Here is a 6,097-nt window from a genome sequence, read left to right as displayed (position 1 = left end):
AGAGACCGATTTTATGATACCCCCTTGCAGACTACCTCATCGACAAATGACAGAGACCTTCTCTTTTTGGCTGACAACTTCAATAGACATGTTGGACAACATCCAGGGAGCTTCCGTGATGTTCATAATGGCAACGGATTTGGTTACCACAATGAGGAGGGAACCGGGCCACTGGAGGTCTGTGATGCAAATGACCTTATGATCTGCAATACTAACTTCAGAAAACTTGCCAGTAACCTGTTCACCTACCAGTGGTTATACTAATCACATTGACTACATTCTCACCAGGGAACGAGATGAAAACTGCACCTCACAACATAGGTTAGCATTTAGCGACTTCAGGATCAGGGCTAAATGGCTGCCGAGAAGAAGACCAGTGTGGAAAAGAAGAGTCTAGAAGCTTAAGGATTCTCTGAATGGACAGAGATCTAGAGAGGTATTACTTGAATCTTTTGACGAAAAAGACATAACATCATATATTGTGGAAGAAAACTAGGGGTTCCTACGAGACAACCTGTTGAGGGCTACTGACCAGATCTGTGGCTGGTGCAAAGTCCCCTCTCGACCTAAGGTAACGTGGTGGTGGAACAATGTAGCTGACAGAGCCCCTAGGGAAAAGAAACAGGCATGGAAGGACGGGAAGTGTGGTGGTAGCAGGGAACTGTATCATATCGTCAAAAGGGAAGTTAGGAGGAAGTAGATAAGAAACCAGAGAGGAAGCAGATAAGAAGAAATTTGCCACTATTCTGCGTCGTGAGAACTAGAGGCTTGAAATCTTTCGCATTGCAAGACAAATTTTGTGAGAAAATCGTGATGGCATAGAAGAGAAATGTGTCCGTATTGATGATGGCGCACTTGCATTTAATGATGCTGCAAAGAGAGAGACTTGGAGGCGTCACTATGAAAGGATTTTAAATGAAGAGAATGAATGGGAGAAAGAGAGTTTGCCAAATGTCGACCCAACAGAGGAACCAGTTTTCGAATTGACAGCGCCTTGGTAGATAAAGTAATTAAAGGTATGAAGACAAGTAAAGCTCCCGATGATTACAGAAAACAAATTCCATCACATGTCAGGGGGAAAATACTGGAAGTAGTTGATAGTTTCCGTTCCCTTGGTGACCAAGCCTGTAGCATGGGTGGATGTTCTGAGAGCGTAACTGCTAGAATAAGAATAACCTGGGAAAAGTACAGAGAGCTCCTACTTCTGCTGGTAACAAAGGACCTCTCGCTCAGAGTAAAAGGTAGATTGTATGATGCCTGTATGCAAAAAAGCCTGCTACACGGAAGTGAAACATGGGCTGTGACTGCTGAGGACATGCGTAGGCTTGAAAGAAATGAAGTAATACGATCCGCTGGATGCGTAATGTCTGCATATACGACAGAGTGTAAGCGCCCTGAGAGAAAATCTGAACATAAGAGGCATCAGATGTGGTGTGCAAGAGAGACGACTGCGCTGGTATGGTCATGTCATGCGTATGGATGAGGGCAGCTGTGAGAAGAAGTGTCGGACGCTAACAGTGGAGGGAACCTGTGGAAGAGGTAGACTCAGGAAGACATGGGATAAAGTGGTGAAGCACGACCTTTGAACGTGGGCCTCGCAGGTGCAATGACAAGTGACCAAGACCTTTGGAGAGATGCCGTGCTTGAGAAGACCCGGCAAACCAAGTGCGATCGTAGTCCTGTCCAATGCCGGTCTCGCATAACTAGCCCGTTTAAAAGCATCCTTCAGTCATTGGGCAATATGCCGTGCTTGTGAAGACTTGAGTGAAATCGTTGTCGTGGACGATGCAAGTGCTGTCTGACTGATAACCGTGCGGGTGACACGTAAAAAGCACCATTAGAGCGTGGCCAATGTCAGTGCCGCTTGACTCGCACCTGTGCTGGTGGCACGTAAAAGCACCCAAAAACACTCTCGGAGTGGTTGGCGTTAGGAAGGGCATCCAGCGGTAAAAACCTTGCCAAATCAGATTGGAGCCTGGAGCAACCTCCCGGATTGCCAGTTCTTAGTCAAACCGTCCAACCCATGACAGCATGTAAAGCGGACGGTAAATGACGATGATAATGATGATGACGATATGAAAAAGAAACCCAAACAAAGTAAGGGTCCCTGCTGCGAATGAGAAAAATATTGGTTTCAAACCTGAATGCTAGAGACATAATTTTGGCAATATGCACGCGTGATTCGCAATAGTTCGGTATGGCACTGGAATTCTGAAATGGACAAAGGAGGAGCTAAAGAAGTTGGACAGGAAGGCAAGAGGGCTTCTAACGATGCACGGAGTCGATCAACAACGTGCAGACACTGATCATCTTTATATGAAGAGAGCAAATGGAGGAAGTGGAACTGATAAGTATGGAAGACTGCCTACTTATCGAACTTGGGTGCTTACTGAGGTAACTATCCCAAAGTCAGGAAACCTTGCTAGTGTCAGTTGGGAATGAGGCAGCATTGAAAGCAGGGAAAAAGAGCAAAACAAAGCAAGAAGTACAAAAGGGACAGGAACAAGCATTACACAACAAGGAACTACACAATCAATTCCAAGTAGCCACAAGAGAAGTTGCTGGAAAACGCAGTTGGGATTGGCTGGAGAAAGAAATACTGAAGAAAGAGACTGACAGCACTATACTGACAGCGCAAGACCAAGCTATGGCCACAAATCGGAGGGTCAACCTTAAGAATAAGCAAGTGCCTCCACTGTGCCACATCTGTAACAGAGTGTATTGCTCATATCGCGAATGAAATGTTCTAAACTTGCCTCAAACCATTACAAGTTGTGGAGACAGGATGAGGTAGCAAAAGTGCTACATTGGAGACTCTACGAAAAGTGGGGTCGAGAGGGAGAGGTAAGACATGGTATGAGCACGATCTACAGAGAGTGTGCGGAGTCGGATACCTGAAAACCACGTGGGATCTCCCAATCGAAACGCATGCAAGACTCTAGGAGTTCCAACAAAACCTGAATTTAAAAAATAGTAGTAGTAGTAGTAGTAGTAGTAGTAGTTGGAAGAAGAAGAAGAAGAAGAAGAAGAAGAAGAAGAAGAAGAAGAAGAAGAAGAAGAAGAAGAAGAAGAAGAAGAAGAAGAAGAAGAAGAAATGCCCTGGCCCTCATGGTTTCTGATCTTAACTGATTGGAATTGTTATCGTGTACGTGAAAGTATTTAAGAAAGTATTTTGATTAAGAAGTGGTACCCAAAAGATGTTTTATATGTTCTTGAGGCTCATTTATTGGTAAATGGACTTTACGTTTAGAGCAACGCATACTTAATGATTTCTTGTCCCACTCCCTAGCATCACACTCTCCACATGCTCCGCACATAGAGCCGAAGGAGACAATTTTTTTTCAGTTGCATAGTTAGCATTAGGATCATAATTAAATGCTACACCTTGCCATTGAAATTGTCTATACTTTTTCTGCTGACTTTTTCTGGAAAGCTCTTTCTCCATTTTAGTCGTATTTTTCGGTCGCTTTCATTCTCTTGTTTTCTATTTATTCTACCCTTTTCTCACCATTTTTGCAATCGTATTTCTTTGTCTTTTTTTATTTTCTTGTACTTTTTGTATTTCTATAATTTTCCTTCTTTCTCTGCAATCTTATTTTTCTATCTTTATCCCCTTCCTGCTCTCTTGTCCTCCTCTCATATTCCTTCATTTTTGCAACCTAATTTTCTGATGTTTTTTTACTTTCTTCTACAATTTTCATAGTAAATGTTTGAATTCTCATTCCTTTGTCTTTTTTTTTTACTGATTTGTGATATTTCATTTCCTTCAGTATTTCTTTCATGATCATGATTGTTCCTGGAAACGAAAGCATCGTATTGGCCATTGTCAATTTCGCCACTGAAATCTTCCTTTCTGTAAATGTCCGACCGCAAACGGTGAACGGAAGAATAATTTCGTCGTCATTTTTGTGATGAACCTGAATTGCAACATTGTACAATTCACAAATAGCAGCCAGTTCAATGTTACCGTATGTTCCATCCTTAATCATGTATATTTAGTATTCCTGCATTGTACTATTAAGAATAAAAGAATGACAATACTTGCAATTATTGCATATGTATCGTACGGACTCTTCCCGGAGAGTTCGGTAATTTCTGTTGTCTTTGAACAAGGGTGCCACAGCTCTGAATATACAGTTACCGTCACCTATTACTTTATTAAAGGAGTGAATTAATAAATTAATGAAATTGTTGAATATTTTTCAATAAGTTCAGTAAGGGACTTCACCTTCAGTTTAAACTTTAGATGGTTTTGTGAACAGAACGTGACGGAAAATTACAACACCAAATGGGAGAAGATACCAGGTGATAGCAATTTTCCCTTTAGAAATCTGTCTTCCTATCTTTGCGATAGATGAATGAGTGATTATAATTTTGTTAATAATAAACACGAAATTAATAAGGTACTTCACCTTTATTGTTGACTTGAAATGTCGTGTTTGGGAAAAGAAAAGTGAATTGACACTAAGTCTTTAGTACATGATAACTTTATCGTCTGTTCATAAACGGCAAAAAACCCCCAAAAAAACAAAACAGGAATACTTCAGTTATTTCCGGATAATTTTGGTCTAAACGTTGTCAAATACTTGTCTATAGATTTGTGAGTGTGTGTATATGTGTGTGGGGGTTACTGAAAGAGGGAGAGAGAGAGAGAGAGAGAGAGAGAGAGAGAGAGAGAGAGAGAGAGAGAGAGAGAGAGAGAGGGAGAGAGAGAGAGAGAGGCAGACAAACAGAGAAACAGAGAGTGAGAGACTGAGAGAAAGAGAGAAGCGACAAATATGGAAGCTTTCAATCAGTCCATATTCGTCGCTTGCACAACTCTGTCCTCTCTATGGCCCTTGTTTCCTTTCACACTATCGCTCATGCACCTTTCTCATTTTATTAAATGATAGCCCAACCTACTACTTCGATTTTGCAAGTTATAAGATAAGATAATATATATACACCGTTATACTAATACATCTATTTGTTTTCTACACTACCTGTCTTCGTCTCTCTCTCTCTCTCTCTCTCTCTCTCTCTCTCTCTCTCTCTCTCTCTCTCTCTCTCTCTCTCACTATATATATATATATATATATATATATATATATATATATATATATATATATACATATGCTCACTTATATAACAGCATAAACGTACCCGAAATAAAAGGGTTATAAAAGTTCATAGATAGAGTAGTGCCGAAGAGAAATTTGGGGCAATATTATATTAACTTCTAATTTATTTTGTTATTTACTTTTAATGCATATCAGGTGTCAATTCTGCTTCCACCTCGTTGACTTCCTTTAACGTCATATAGATTGTGATTTTATATGACGTAGAGCTATTAGTAGGCATATCATTTAGCTTGTATCATTTGCATGCTTCAGTCAGTTGAGAGTGGCGATACCAGGACACCGCCTTGAAAGGATTTAGTCATACAAATCAAGCTCACGACTTATTTGTAAGGCTTGGTGTTTATTCTATGGTTTCTATTGTTGAACCGCTAAGTTACCAGGAATTAAACACACATAAACAAAGCAGTCGTGAGGAACAAACACCCCCTCGCACACGCACTCCTACGCACACGACCCCCCCCCCCCCCGCACGCACACACGTATTAAGCATACATTGAATATATATTTAACGGAATAATGAATTATTTAGCCTCATGAGAGTAATTTCGGCAGAAAACCTCAAAAACCCTATTGGTCATGGAATCTGTCAATTTCTTAATATTAGGAGGTTGGACTATCTCTGCTGCAGCCTTGATTGTCAATCTATCAGCATAAAAATTTTGTTTAACGATGGACTAAAGATTTTCGATAGGGTTACGATTCAGTAATGCTGGCGGCTACACCATCAGCCTTCCACCTTGCATGCCGTATGACCCAAGTAATGAGTGGGAGGGAGCGTTGTCATGCATGGATACGAGATTCCTTAGAAGTGACAGCGGTATGTCAACTATGCAAGGATCCAAGACTTCCTTTAAACGATTGCAGTAGGCAGCTGTGGTCACTTTAATACTTTCAAGCACTGCAACTGGGCCAATAAGTCTGTCTCCAATGATACCAGCCCACAACATGACATTCCACTCTGTTTTTGAGATCACAAG

Source organism: Octopus bimaculoides, chromosome 6 (genome assembly GCF_046866305.1).
Source record: "Octopus bimaculoides isolate indiv1 chromosome 6, ASM4686630v1, whole genome shotgun sequence".
Taxonomy (NCBI): Eukaryota; Metazoa; Mollusca; class Cephalopoda; order Octopoda; family Octopodidae; genus Octopus; species Octopus bimaculoides.
This window is presented reverse-complemented; position numbering follows the sequence as displayed.